This window comes from Ranitomeya variabilis, chromosome 8 (genome assembly GCF_051348905.1).
Source record: "Ranitomeya variabilis isolate aRanVar5 chromosome 8, aRanVar5.hap1, whole genome shotgun sequence".
Classification (NCBI taxonomy): domain Eukaryota; kingdom Metazoa; phylum Chordata; class Amphibia; order Anura; family Dendrobatidae; genus Ranitomeya; species Ranitomeya variabilis.
Genome location: NC_135239.1, coordinates 106,972,024 through 106,988,245, shown reverse-complemented (window position 1 = coordinate 106,988,245; position 16,222 = coordinate 106,972,024).

The following is a 16,222-nucleotide window of genomic DNA, read 5'->3' as shown; positions in this document are numbered from 1 at the left end:
TGCATGAACCAGTTAACAGCCTAAGTATGTAGCAGTACAGACACAGAGGCTATTGACTGCATAAAGTGTATGAGAACATGATTATGTTTTTTTATTTTTTTTTTAATTAATTAGGCCACACAGGGATAGTTAGGTTAATGCGTTGAGGCGGTAGGCCAGTCTGAACAAATGCGTTTTTAGGGCACGCTTAAAACTGTGGGGATTGGGGATTAATCGTATTAACCTAGGTAGTGCATTCCAAAGAATCGGCGCAGCACGTGTAAAGTCTTGGAGACGGGAATGGGAGGTTCTGATTATTGAGGATGCTAACCTGAGGTCATTAGCGGAGCGGAGGGTACGGGTAGGGTGGTAGACTGAGACCAGAGAGGAGATGTAGGGTGGTGCTGAGCCATGGAGTGCTTTGTGGATGAGGGTAGTAGTTTTGTACTGGATTCTGGAGTGGATGGGTAGCCAGTGTAATGACTGGCACAAGGTAGAGGCATCGGTGTAACGGTTGGTGAGGAATATGATCCTGGCAGCAGCATTCAGGACAGATTGGAGCGGGGAGAGTTTGGTGAGAGGGAGGCCGATTAGTAGAGAGTTACAATAGTCCAGACGAGAATGAATAAGTGAGACAGTAAGAGTTTTTGCAGAGTCGAAAGTAAGAAAAGGGCGAATTCTAGAAATATTTTTGAGATGCAGATAAGAAGAGCGAGCCAGTGATCGGATGTGGGGGGTGAATGAAAGCTCGGAATCAAGGATGACCCCAAGGCAGCGGGCATGTTGCTTGGGAGTAATGGTGGAACTGCACACGGAGATGGCAATGTCAGGCAAAGGTAGGTTAGTAGAGGGAGAGAACACGAGGAGTTCAGTTTTTGACAGGTTCAGTTTCAGACAGAGGGAGGACATGATGTTAGAGACAGCGGTAAGACAATCACTGGTGTTTTCTAAGAAGGTCGGAGTGAAAGCAGGAGAAGAGGTGTATAACTGGGTGTCATCAGCATAGAGATGGTACTGGAAACCAAATGTACTGATTGTTTGTCCAATAGGGGCAGTATACAAAGAGTAGAGGAGGGGGCCTAGGACTGATCCTTGAGGAACCCCAACAGTAAGGGGAAGGGGAGAGGAGGAGGAACCAGCAAAACATACAGTGAAGGATCGGTCAGAGAGATAGGAGGAGAACCAAGAGAGAATGGTGTCCTTGATGCCGATGGAGCGGAGCCTAGTGAGGAGAAGCTGATGATCCACAGTGTCGAATGCCGCAGAAAGATCCAAGAGAATTAGCATGGAGTAGTGACCATTAGATTTAGCTGTTAGTAGGTCATTAGAGACTTTAGTGAGGGCAGTTTCAGTAGAGTGTAAAGAGCGGAAGCCAGATTGAAGAGGGTCGAGAAGAGTTATCTAAGAGATGGCGGGTAAGATGGGAGTGGACCAGGCATTCCAGGAGTTTAGAGATGAAGGGAAGATTAAAGACAGGTCTATAATTAGCGACACAGTTTTGGTCGAGGGAGGGTTTTTTAAGTAATGGATGTATGATGGCATGCTTAAATGAGGAGGGAAAAATACCGGAAGTGAGGGAAAGGTTGAATATTTTTGTTATGTGAGAGGTGACAGCTGGGGAAAGGGACTGGAGGAGATGTGACGGAATGGGGTCACTGGTGCAAGTAGTCGGGCGAGAAGATGCAAGGAGCCTGCTTACTTCTTCTTCTGTAACTGGTTCAAAGTCAGAGAGCGAACTAGATGCAGTGGGGGAGGGAGGACAGTGCCTGGTATGAAGAGATTGGGAGATGATTTCCTGTCGAATGTGGTCAATTTTTTCTTTGAAGTAACTGGCCAGATCGTCAGCGCGGAGATCTGTGGTTAGGGCCTGCTCTCTTGGGTTGAGTAGGGACTGGAAAGTGTCGAAGAGACGTTTAGGGTTATTGGACAGTGAGGTGATGAGGGTGTTGAAATAGGTTTGTTTGGAGAGGTGAAGGGCAGAGTTGTATGTTTTTAGCATGAACTTATAATGGATGAAATCTTCGGGTAGATTAGATTTTCTCCACAGACGTTCGGCGCACCTGGAGCACCGCTGCAGGAAACGTGTTTGCAGAGTGTGCCACGGTTGTCGCCGTCTGTGTCGAGTTGCTCTATGTATAGGAGGAGCAGCTTCATCCAGGGCACTTTGCAGGGTTTCATTGTAATGCTTCAGAGCAGAATCAGGACATGAGATGGAGGAGATTGGGGCCAATGAGGACTGCAAGTTCTTCATAAGTTTCTGGGTGTTAATGGCCTGTATGTTTCTATAAGTGTGGAAAGTGGGGGTGACCTGAGCGGGATGGCAGTTCTTGATAGAGAATGAAAGAAGGTTGTGGTCAGAGAGCGGGAGAGGGGAGTTTGTGAAATCATCCACTGAGCAAAGCCGGGAGAAGACCAAGTCAAGGGAATTTCCATCTTCATGTGTTGGAGAGTTAGTATGCTGCGAGAGGCCGAAAGAGGAGGTTAGAGATAAAAGGTGAGAAGCAGATGGGGAGAGGGGAGAAGCAATGGGGATGTTGAAATCACCCATGATAAGGGTGGGGGTGTCACAAGAGAGAAAGTGTGGAAGCCAGGTGGCAAAATTATCCAGGAACTGATGAGAGGGTCCAGGAGGACGATACACCACCGCCACTCGCATGGGGAAGGGGACGTAGAGTCTGACAGCATGGACCTCAAAGGAAGGGAATACAGGTGAGGGTACTTGGGGGATAACTTGGAAGGTACATTTGGGTGAAAGGAGCAGACCAACGCCTCCACCTGCTCTGTTGTCTGATCTTGGGGTATGAGAAAAGTGTAGTCCATCATATGAGAGAGCAGCTGCAGCAGTGGTGTCTGACTGCTGGATCCAGGTTTCAGTAAGAGCCAGGAGATTAAGAGAATTAGAAAGGAAGAAGTCATGAATGAAGGAGAGTTTATTACACACAGAGCAAGAATTCCAAAGAGCACAATTGAAAGTGACAGAAGGCATGCATGGAATATTAATAAGGTTAGAGGGGTTTCTGGGTGTAGCAGTTGGGAGGTTTGACTGGCTATAACATGGGGGGCCGGGGTGAATATAGGAGCTCCAGTGGGCGAGGATGATGGATGAATGAATTTTTTGTTTAGATTTTCTTCAATAAATTCTTTGAGAGCCTTCAGTTCAGGACCTGCTAGAGGGTAGATGGTTCCAAATGGTATAGCCGCCCCCGGGAGTAGCTCTATTGGGCAGTCGTATGGTCGATGTGGGGGAAGTGTATCCACTCCCCTCTTGTCACAGACATCTAGAAAATCTTCATACACCGCTGGTAGCTGAGGTAATTCTGAATTCTGGGCTGTTTCTAATGTTGACTCACTTGGAACTTCCGCCCGAACGTCCATTACAGGGAAACTGATCTTTTTCATCTCCCAATCGATGCTAGGATTTTGCTTCTGTAACCAGGGCAGACCTAAAATAATGGAAAAATGTGGGGAAGAAATAATTAGGAATGTCAACATCTCGCGGTGTTGTGGCTCAATATAGATTTCCAAAAGTCCTGTCTCATGTTCCACTGGCCCCGAATTCAGTGGAGAGCCATACACTGTCTCCATCACAATAGGTGAACGTCTTTTCTGCACCTCTATGCCATGTTTTTGAGCAAACGCAGAATCCATGAAAGTCCCGCTGGCCCCAGAGTCGATCATGGCTGATGCGGTGATCCACAGGGAGTTAACCTTCAGTTTAATAGTTACAAAATAATGGGATTCTCGGCTCTCTTTCCTAACATGTGGAGCTATGGATGATATAGACGGGATCTCATCCTTAGCATAATCAGTCTCTGAAATGAAAGACTCCTGGTCGGAGGAGTCAGGGTCCATTATGGCCGCCACCATTTTTCGTGAACGGCTTGTGGGACGACTTGGACAGTTAATGGAAAAATGTCCTGCTTCCCCGCAGTACAGACATAGATTCGCTTTAAATCTTTGTTCTCTTAGTTCTGCACTCTCTCGTCTCTGGATCGCGTCTACTTGCATCGGCTCTGATTCTGTATCCTGGGAATTCCGGCAAGGCACTTCTTTGATGACCGATGGCAGGGAAGGGTTATATGAGTTAGTTGAGCGATTCATGGAAGTCCACTTCTCTTGTCGTCGTTCAGACAGATGGGTATCAATCCGGATGCAATGTTTGATGAAATCATCCAAATCTGAAGGGGTCTCTCCATGGGCAAGCTCGTCCTTTACTGCACTAGAAAGTCCTCTTTTAAAGAAGGTTACTTTTGCTGCATTATTCCATTCAGTGACGACTGCCCACCTCCTATACTCCATAGCATATTCTGCGGCGGGACGTTTCCCTTGTCGTAATGCCAGCAATGTTGATTCAGCTGTAGCTGCACGATTTGGGTCATCAAACATCTGCTGCATTGCCCGAATAAACTCATTCAAATTGTCTAAACGTGCATCCCGAGTCTCAATCAGAGGATTAGCCCAAGCAATCGCTTTGTGGGTTAACAGTATAATGATGCATAACACCTTTGACCTATCGGTCGGGGAACTGATTAGGATGAGTATCGAAGAACAGATAGCATTGGTTCAAAAATCCACTAAATTTCTCGATCACCTCCAAAATGAAACGGTGACAATTTGGGGGGTCTGGCAGACGCTGAAACGGAAGCTTGTCCTTCTAGCTGTGTAATTCGGGCAGTCAACACCTGTACCATATTCTGCAGATCTTGGATAGTTTGTTGGAGATTCTGGACATTATGGTCGCTTTGTATAATAAATGCATCCATCCATGCTTTTCCATTCATCTGTTCGGCGTGCAGATTGGACATTGCACCCTGCAGTTTTCTGACACGTGTCTCCATAGTTTCTGCCCCAGTGGCCTCCATTTTTGGGCTGAGTATCCTGTCATGTTACTGGCGATACAGGACTGAAGGTCAGTGGCCGAAGCAGATGTATACAAGTGACCGGACCGTAGAAAGACCTCTGGAGATGCAATATATGGCAGTGGCAGTTCAATATATCCGCAGATGCAGGGACCAGCCCGAGCAAGGGCCGGCATGGATCACACACGTGCACAAAGTCCGTATGAGCAGGAGGAGTTCAGGGTAGTAGCAGCAAAATATCAATAAGAAGTAGGGAGATGCCAACAAGACACCTTCCAATCAGGAGCTCAGAGATTGCTTCACTCAGTTAGACTGAGCACACAAAATACTCAGCAACAGGAAGCTGCACAGGGCCAGGTATATATAGCAGGTCCAATCCAGCTCAGTCAGGGCGGGGACAAATCAGCAGGGCAGTTGATGATCTCTATCCCAGACGAAGTTCATATGGTTTAAGGCAGAAGTCAAGCAAGTTCCGAATAGCTCCTCAAGCAAAGGAACAGACTAGCAAACAAAGAGTCACAGGTTCAAATCCTAACACTAAGGTTCAGATACGGCTAATACGTGCAATACAAGGCAATTTTATTGCAAACTACAAAATTCAAGTAATAGAATGATTGAATAGTGTGAATGTGTACACTTTTGTATATGTTAACATACACAAGTTAATAAGTACATATAAGGATTAAGTATAGTGATTACGTATATATGAAGATTAACTACATACCTTATACTTATAAGTATACTTAGATCATCACCAAGAGGCTTTTAAACATCATCCGTCTGGCATATCAGAGAGGCAACACCAAGACAGAGAACCCCAGAGATTACCTACCCTCATGGGTGTCCCCAATTATGCAGGTATCAGCATACTGTACATGTACAGGTACCCCAGTTTTGGCATCTGTTTAGTCATGTTTCTCTGGTCTTATATAGTGATTTACACTATGTAGTAACTCTAGTTTCACCCACACCTTCAAGTGGCCACTTTTCAAGATTTTCAGGATTAAACTGAGATATCATGGAGTCATCAGACGAGGGGCCATAAACCCTTAGAAAATAAAAGCCACGAGGATTTAGATCAAACCACCACTGGCATAGTTTAAGTAAATCTTAAAGACAAACAGCAAACATATAGAGGCTTAGAACTGTTTGTGAAGTGAATAAACAAACATTTATCAAGATTGTGTCAATATGCGCATTGTCTGTCACATCTGTAAATGTTTTACAAGAAATGCAACTATGTGATTGTCTGAATGCATTGGGTATTCAGTATTGTAATAACAAAAATAGAGAAAAAAATGCAATAGCACTCACCATTGAGGTGCAATGACGGTCCTTTATTACATAAACAGGTGCGAAAATCACATCTTCACGGCATCGGGGGTGACCCGTAGAAGCGCTGTACTAGCGCGAAACGGTTGCCGTCGTCATCCCCTGCTCACCTCTTCCTTCGTTTTCACCCCCGATGCTGTGAAGATGTGATTTTCGCACCTGTTTATGTAATAAAGGACCGTCATTGCACCTCAATGGTGAGTGCTATTGCATTTTTTTCTCTATTTTTGTTTTCACATGGACTTTTTTCATTGCAAGCACCTCCAGTGAACTAGAGGCACCTTTGCTTATATACACCATAAGTGGACTTGTTGTCCCTCGTCTCTACATTAGCGGCTGTGCGGCTTCATTCTTTCTGTTATTATTCAGTATTGTAATCTTGGTTACAAATCGCCATTTGTATATTCGCCATTTGTACATTTGAGGCAGCCAAAGTTATGGCTCTCAAGGAGAGAGACCAATATAGTGGACAAAGCTCTATTTTTAATGAACTACTGAGCCAAACTAACAGCATTGCTTTATCAAATTTATATAAAGTGTATTGTGTCCAATGTGAGCAACCAGGCAACACAAATAGGAGCTTTTTAAGGGAGCTCTTTAAGGTGCACAAATGTTATCAAGTCTTTGCCAACAAGGATGTGGTTTCACCAATGTGGGGTACCTTTTTTAAAAAATAGACTAGTGCCATCGCAGGCCCCTTGCCCAAAATTCACCATCCTATAACAGTAGAAAGCACGTTCACCCTGGTGATCTAGTGGCAGTTAAACAAGAGACATTGCAGGAGACAGAGTTAAGAAGTAAGCCCAATGTAGTGGTGTGGGTCACTGAGACTTGTAATGCAGTGCTTGAGCTGCCAAACAATTCCCCAATGTGAGTACCTTTTTTAAAATTAGACTAGTGCCATTACAGCCCCCTTGCCCAAAATGCACCATACAGAGCACTTTCACCCTGTTGATCTAGTGGCAGGTGAAGGACACATTGCAGGAGACAGAGTTAAGAAGTAGGCCCAATGCAATGTAATGCCCAATTCCCCAATGTGGGTTCCTTTTTTTTATTAAATAAACTAGTGCCATCACAGCCTCCATGCCCAAAAATTCACCAGCCTACAACAGTATAGAGCACGTTCACCCCGGTCATCTAGTGGTTGTGGATGATGAGGATAACAGCAAACAGACCAAATGTGGAAGCGTATACCCATGTGTGGTTGTGAAGAGGTGCATGAGAATACACCTCCCCAAAAGAGAGAATGTATTTGAGGTTATGTTTCGCTGGTTTCACTTGGTGGTGTACAGAAATCTTTCCCAATCCAGCCCTTGTTAATTTTTAAAGAGTCAGCTTGTCAGCATTTTAAGTTGACAGGCGGATGCGCTTATCTGTGATAATTCCACCAGCAGCACTAAAAACCTGCTCTGACAGAACGCTAGCATCAGGGCAGGCCAGGACCTCCAAGGCGTGGAGAGCCAGTTCATGCCACGTGTCCAGCTTGGATACCCAATAATTAAAAGGCACAGAGGAATCACGCAGGACATATGTATGATCTGCAAGGTACTCACTCACCATTTTCACAAACATTGCACTTCTTGTGACAGCACCCCTTGCTGTTGTGAATTCCGTTTTTGAACTCCCTCCTGTGGTCATGAATGATACTTCGGCGAGTTCTGTCTGTGGACTCCCTCTGGTGGCTGTGAGTGGAGCTGCTGGTTCTGAGGTCGCTTCCTCAGCTGCCCTCGTTTGCGGCTAGGCTGGCTTCTCTATTTAACTCCACTCAGATCGTTACTCCATGCCAGCTGTCAATGTATCAGGACTGGTTTCTGATGACCTGTCTACTCCAGCAGAAACTAAGTCCCTGCTAGTTTATTTGTTGTTCATTTTGTACTGAATATATTTCTTAGTACTTGCTAAGCTCTTGTCCAGCTTGCTAACATGATATTGCCTTGCTAGCTGGAAGCTCTGGGTTGCAGAGTGGCACCTCCGCACCGTGAGTCGGTGCGGGGGTCTTTTTTGCACTCTCTGCGTGGCTTTTTGTAGTTTTTTGTGCTGACCGCATAGATTCCTTTCCTATCCTCAGTCTATTTAGTAAGTCTGGCCTCCTTTGCTGAAACCTGTTTCATCCCTGTGTTTGTGACTTTCCTCTTAACTCACAGTTAATATATGTGGGGGGCTGCCTTTACCTTTGGGGGAATTTCTCTGAGGCAAGGTAAGGCTTTATTTCCTATCTTTAGGGGTAGTTAGCTCTTAGGCTGTGAAGAGGCGTCTAGGGAGAGTTAGGTACGCTCCACAGCTATTTCTAGTATTTGTGTTATAGGATTAGGATTTGCGGTCAGCAGAGTTCCCACTTCCCAGAGCTTGTCCTGTCTTCTAGTTTAACCATCAGGTCATTCCAGGTGCACCTAACCACCAGGTCCATAACAGTACAGCTGGCCCACAAAGTGTTAATGCATCTCAATAGAGGGATAAGAGAAGTTCTGAGACCATTTTTTTTTCTCTGCAGTGTGTTTTGTCTTTCTTTTCCCCTTAACCTCTGGGTGATTCAGGACTCAGGTGTAGATATGCTAAAGGTAATTAGCGTGTGCACTACTGGAATTGGTGCAAAAGGTAGGTTCCCACACCTTATCAAAATAAAGAAAGAACCTTGCACTCAACTTTATGCTTGTGTGATTTATTATTAGTAGTACCCAGAAAAACGTTTCGGTCCACCATCAGGACCTTCATCAGTTACTACAAGTGAGAAAATACATATACAAAAAATAATATAAATATATTATTCAATCTTAGCCTTCTGTTTGCTATTTATCCATAATATTTTCCAGCTGACTCCCCTGGTACCAGAGTGTGCATTTATATGGTTCGTATTACTATTGTATCCTGTAGCTGCGGTTTTTCCAGGTCCATCATGCATTGTCAGTCACAGGTATTTCCTGGCGGACATATATGTCCAGTGCTATCGCTTGTTCTCCCATGACAATTGTATGCCATGTTCTAATATGACTCTGTTTTTATTCTATCATGTGTGCTGTTTTATACTATCATGTGTGCTTACATAAGTCTGAGTGTGGCAGATTATTATATTTATTTCTCTCTTCTTTGCCGATAGAGTCGACTGTACTGAAGCACTTGAGTCTCTACCTTCTTCTATAGTCTTCGACCACACTGGAACAGCTCACTCTCCTAACCCTGGAATGGCGCGCCTGCACACAGCACAGGACAGTCACATCTATAACGGAGCCTCCACACTCTTCTCCAGTACCCTCCCAGGCACCGCCCACCTTTCAGGATCCTCCCACTCTCTCTACCTAATAGGAACACAAGGTGCTGCTGCTTGTTTCTGACGGACGGTAATAACCTTACACATCACTTCCTGCCGACCCTGGTACATCTCTAAAGACGCACACACTTCCGGCTTTCCGAGATGCCGGCATCTTACCACTTAGTGACGTCACTTCCGTATATCGGACGCTCACTACACACAGGCTCACCTAGCCTGCAGGGCCCGCCCCCTCCTTATTTAACCATGTACCGCTACCACTCGCATCAGACCAGCGGTGGACACCGCGTCTGACACAGGCACACGGCTTCAGGTCTCAAACAGGTAATATGCACCCTTTCCGTTCCTTCTCATTTACATATGCCATCTACTGAAGCTAGACTAACATGGTCATTTCCATTTTCTCCAGTATTATTCTATTGGTACAGTGCATATTTAAGGTACGCTTTTTTAAGGATTTCCACTGGTCACATCACCATAACACGCTTTATAATCACCCCATCCCCCTCCCCTTTTTCTCTGTTACTTTGTAGTGGTTCAATTAATGTGTGCCCTGAGACAGTGTTGTCTCCCAAGCCTGATTAACAAAACAGTACGGTACGTGTCACATATTTCTGCCATCCACTTTCTTCTTCTCCACTTACATACAATAGATAGGAGGTGTCCCATTATCCTTGGAGTTTTCTTCTGCATGACATTTTATATGTCCATACTTGCCGTGTATTTGACCTACTAATTTTTGATGCTTTCTCATTGCCGCCGTTCATCTTTTGCATTTTGTATATACTTTTGTTGGTTTATATTATTTTTTGTATATGTATTTTCTCACTTGTAGTAACTGATGAAGGTCCTGATGGTGGACCGAAACGTTTTTCTGGGTACTACTAATAATAAATCACACAAGCATGAAGTTGAGTGCAAGGTTCTTTCTTTATTCAGGTGTAGATATGGACATTCAAGGTCTGTCCTCTTGTGTTGATCACCTCACTGCGAGGGTACAAAGCATTCAAGATTATGTAGCTCAGAATCCTATGTTAGAGCCTAGAATTCCAATTCCTGATTTGTTTTTTGAAGATAGATCTAAATTTCAGAATTTCAAAAATAATTGTAAACTGTTTCTTGCTTTGAAACCCCGCTCCTCTGGTGACCCCATTCAGCAAGTAAAAATCATTATTTCTTTGTTACGTGGCGACCCACAAGACTGGGCATTCTCCCTTGCGCCAGGAGATCCTGCATTGCTTAATGTAGATGCGTTTTTTCTGGCGCTTGGATTGCTTTATGACGAACCTAACTCTGTAGATCAGGCAGAGAAAATCTTGCTAGCTTTGTGTCAAGGTCAGGATGAAGCGGAGGTATATTGCCAGAAGTTTAGAAAGTGGTCTGTGCTTACTCAATGGAATGAGTGTGCCCTTGCAGCAATTTTCAGAAAAGGTCTTTCTGAAGCCCTTAAGGATGTTATGGTGGGGTTTCCCACGCCTGCTGGTCTGAATGAATCAATGTCCTTGGCCATTCAGATCGATCGGCGTTTGCATGAACGCAAGGTTGTGCGCCATTTTGCGGTGTCCTCTGAGCAGAGGCCTGAGCCTATGCAATGTGATAGGACATTGACCAGAGCTGAACGGCAAGAACATAGACGTCAGTATGGGCTGTGTTTTTACTTTGGTGACTCCACTCATGCTATCTCTAATTGTCCTAAGCGCTCTAAGCGGTTCACTAGGTCTGTCACCATTGGTACTGTACAGTCTAAATTTCTTTTGTCCGTTACTCTGATTTGCTCTTTGTCGTCCTACTCTGTTATGGCATTTGTGGACTCAGGCGCTGCCCTGAATTTGATGGACTTGGAGTTTGCCAGGCGCTGTGGTTTTTTCTTGGAGCCCTTGCAGTATCCTATTCCATTAAGGGGAATTGACGCTACGCCTTTGGCCAAGAATAAACCTCAGTCCTGGACTCAGTTGACCATGTGCATGGCTCCTGCACATCAGGAAGATGTTCGCTTTTTGGTGTTACATAATTTTCATGATGTGGTCGTGTTGGGTTTGTCATGGCTACAGGTCCATAATCCAGTATTGGATTGCCAGTATTGGATTGGAAATCAATGTCTGTGTCCAGTTGGGGTTGTCAAGGGGTACATGGTGACGTTCCTTTGTTGTCAATTTCTCCTTCTACTCCTTCTGAAGTCCCTGAGTTTTTGTCAGATTACCGAGATGTATTCGATGAGCCCAAATCCAGTGCCCTACCCCCTCATAGGGATTGTGATTGTGCTATTAATTTGATTCCTGGTAGTAAATTTCCTAAGGAACGGCTTTTCAATTTATCTGTGCCGGAACACGCCGCTATGCGGAGTTATATAAAGGAGTCCTTGGAGAAAGGGCATATTCGCCCGTCATCGTCACCGTTGGGAGCAGGGTTCTTTTTTGTGGCCAAGAAGGATGGTTCTCTGAGACCCTGTATAGATTACCGCCTTCTCAATAAAATCACGTTTAAGTTTCAGTACCCTTTGCCTCTACTGTCTGATTTGTTTGCTCGGATTAAGGGGGCTAGTTGGTTCACCAAGATAGATCTTCGAGGGGCGTATAATCTTGTGCGTATTAAACAGGGCGATGAATGGAAGACAGCATTTAATACGCCCGAGGGCCATTTTGAGTACCTGGTGATGCCATTCGGGCTTTCTAATGCTCCATCTGTGTTTCAGTCCTTTATGCATGACATCTTCCGAAAGTATTTGGATAGATTCATTATTGTATATTTGGATGATATTTTGGTCTTTTCGGATGATTGGGAGTCTCATGTGAAGCAGGTCAGAATGGTGTTCCAGTTTCTTCGTGCTAATTCTTTGTTTGTGAAGGGGTCTAAATGTCTCTTCGGAGTTCAGAAGGTTTCCTTTTTGGGCTTCATTTTTTCCCCTTCTACTATCGAGATGGATCCTGTTAAAGTTCAGGCCATTTATGATTGGACTCAGCCTACATCTGTGAAGAGCCTTCAGAAATTCTTGGGCTTTGCTAATTTTTACCGTCGATTCATCGCTAATTTTTCTAGTGTTGTTAAACCGTTGACTGATTTGACCAAGAAAGGTGCTGATGTGGTGAATTGGTCCTCTGCGGCTGTTGAGGCTTTTCGGGAGTTGAAACGTCGTTTCTCTTCCGCCCCTGTGTTGTGTCAGCCAGATGTTTCGCTCCCTTTTCAGGTCGAGGTTGATGCTTCTGAGATTGGAGCAGGGGCTGTTTTGTCTCAAAGATCTTCTGATGGCTCTGTGATGAAGCCATGTGCTTTCTTTTCTAGAAAGTTTTTGCCTGCTGAGCGTAATTATGATGTTGGCAATCGGGAGTTGTTGGCTATGAAGTGGGCGTTCGAGGAGTGGCGACATTGGCTTGAGGGAGCCAAGCATCGCGTGGTGGTCTTAACGGATCACAAGAATCTGACTTATCTCGAGTCTGCTAAGCGGTTGAATCCTAGACAGGCTCGATGGTCGCTGTTTTTCTCCCATTTCAATTTTGTGGTTTCATACCTTCCGGGTTCTAAGAATGTGAAGGCCGATGCCCTTTCAAGGAGTTTTGTGCCTGATTCCCTGGGAGTTCCTGAGCCGGCTGGTATTCTCAAAGAGGGGGTAATTCTGTCTGCCATCTCACCTGATTTGCGGCGGGCGCTGCAGGAGTTTCAGGCTGATAGACCTGACCGTTGTCCAGCAGAGAAGCTGTTTGTCCCTGATAGATGGACTAGTAGAGTTATCTCTGAGGTTCATTGTTCGGTGTTGGCTGGTCATCCTGGGGTTTTTGGTACCAGAGATTTGGTGGCTAGGTCCTTTTGGTGGCCTTCCTTGTCGCGGGATGTGCGTTCTTTTGTGCAGTCTTGTGGGACTTGTGCTCGGGCCAAGCCCTGCTGTTCTCATGCCAGTGGGTTACTTTTGCCCTTGCCAGTCCCAAAAAGGCCTTGGACGCATGTTTCCATGGATTTTATTTCAGATATCCCTGTCTCTCAAAGGATGTCGGTCATCTGGGTGGTTTGTGATCGCTTCTCTAAGATGGTCCATTTGGTACCCTTGCCTAAATTACCTTCCTCCTCTGATTTGATTCCACTATTTTTGCAGCATGTGGTTAGTTTGCATGGCATTCCGGAGAACATCGTGTCGGACAGAGGTTCCCAGTTTGTTTCAAGGTTTTGGCGGTCCTTTTGTGCTAAGATGGGCATTGATTTGTCTTTCTCTTCGGCTTTCCATCCTCAGACAAATGGCCAAACCGAACGAACTAATCAGACTTTGGAGACCTATCTGAGATGCTTTGTTTCTGCTGATCAGGATGATTGGGTGCCTTCTTGCCATTGGCTGAGTTCGCCCTTAATAATTGGGCCAGTTCGGCTACTTTGGTTTCGCCCTTTTTTTTGTAATTCTGGTTTTCATCCTCGTTTTTCTTCAGGGCAGGTTGAGCTTTCAGACTGTCCTGGTGTGGATTCTGTGGTGGACAGGTTGCAGCAAATTTGGACTCATGTAGTGGACAATTTGACATTGTCCCAGGAGAAGGCTCAACGTTTTGCCAACCGCCGTCTCTGTGTTGGTCCCCGACTTCGTGTTGGGGATTTGGTTTGGTTGTCGTCTCGTCATGTCCCTATGAAGGTTTCTTCTCCTAAGTTTAAGCCTCGTTTCATTGGTCCTTATAAGATTTCTGAAATTCTCAATCCTGTGTCGTTTCGTTTGGCCCTTCCAGCTTCTTTTGCCATCCATAATGTGTTCCATAGGTCGTTGTTGCGGAGATATGTGGCGCCTATGGTTCCCTCCGTGGACCCTCCTGCTCCGGTGTTGGTCGAGGGTGAGTTGGAGTATGTGGTGGAGAAGATTTTAGATTCTCGTATTTCGAGACGGAAACTTCAGTACCTGGTCAAATGGAAGGGCTATGGTCAGGAGGATAATTCCTGGGTTTTTGCCTCCGATGTCCATGCGGCCTAATTGGTTCGTGCCTTTCATTTGGCTCATCCTGATCGGCCTGGGGGCTCTGGTGAGGGTTGGGTGACCCCTCCTCAAGGGGGGGGTACTGTTGTGAATTCCGTTTTCGAACTCCCTCCTGTGGTCATGAATGATACTTCGGCGAGTTCTGTCTGTGGACTCCCTCTGGTGGCTGTGAGTGGAGCTGCTGGTTCTGAGGTCGCTTCCTCAGCTGCCCTCGTTTGCGGCTAGGCTGGCTTCTCTATTTAACTCCACTCAGATTGTTACTCCATGCCAGCTGTCAATGTATCAGGACTGGTTCAGATCTCTCTCGGATCTTTCTGATGACCTGTCTACTCCAGCAGAAGCTAAGTCCCTGCTAGTTTATTTGTTGTTCATTTTGTACTGAATATATTTCTTAGTACTTGCTAAGTTCTTGTCCAGCTTGCTAACATGATATTGCCTTGCTAGCTGGAAGCTCTGAGTTGCAGAGTGGCACCTCCGCACCGTGAGTCGGTGCGGGGGTCTTTTTTGCACTCTCTGCGTGGCTTTTTGTAGTTTTTTGTGCTGACCGCATAGATTCCTTTCCTGTCCTCAGTCTATTTAGTAAGTCTGGCCTCCTTTGCTGAAACCTGTTTCATCCCTGTGTTTGTGACTTTCCTCTTAACTCACAGTTAATATATGTGGGGGGCTGCCTTTACCTTTGGGGGAATTTCTCTGAGGCATAGTAAGGCTGATTTTCCTATCTTTAGGGGTAGTTAGCTCTTAGGCTGTGAAGAGGCGTCTAGGGAGAGTTAGGTACGCTCCACAGCTATTTCTAGTGTGTGTGTTATAGGATTAGGATTTGCGGTCAGCAGAGTTCCCACTTCCCAGAGCTTGTCCTGTGTTCTAGTTTAACCATCAGGTCATTCCAGGTGCACCTAACCACCAGGTCCATAACACCTTGCCTCTGTGCCGTCACGATGGGAGAGTCTGAGAAAACTGTCCCAGAACTTTGCCATTGTTCCCCTGCCTGAGCTGGATTGTTCTTCTGTCTCTCTCGCTTGGACTCCTTGGTTGTACAACAAACTCTGACGTCTTCTGCCAGCGTTCTCACATGGGAATTTTCTAAGTAATTCTGCTACAAGGGCCCTCTGATACTGCAACATTTTAGCACACCTCTCTGCCTCTGGTAGATGAGATTGAAAGTTCTCCTTGTTGCGTGGGTCTAGAAGTGTCACCAACCAGTAATGAGTGTCACCCAAAATTTTTATAATGCGAGGGTCGCATGAAACGCAGCACAACATAAAGTCAGCCATGCGTGCCAGACTGCTAACAGGCAAGACTACTGAGTCCTCACAAACAGGACGACTGACCATGCTGTCCTCCTCCTCATCCTCCTCATTCCTGTCCTCAGGCCATACCCGCTGAACAGACGGTATGACAGCTGTATATTCTGTGATCACAGAAGATAAGAAGCTAACGAATGAAGATTGTTTTGAATCATGAGACTATGGTTAGTGATTAGCGAACCCATGGATGTTCATGTTCGCTGGGTTCGGATAACTTTTTAAAAAGTCTGGTTTGGGAAACAAAATTGACCCAAACTTGACTCCGGACACCGAACCCTGTATAAGTCAATTGAGGTCTGAACTTCTGTGCTGTAAAATAGTGGGAGTAAGGGCTAGCGGGCTGCAAAAGGAAGCAAAATGATGGTAAGAGCAGGACAATTGCCCTGCAAGAAAATGTGGAGCGGGAAATGACTTAAAAAAGTTATTTCACCATAGCAATCATGAAAAAATAGGAAGTAAATTAATAAAGTAAATGTGGCCCCACAGAGACTGAGGCTTGCTACCACCAGTCCAGTTAAAATGTAATCGACAGAGCATAGTGGGA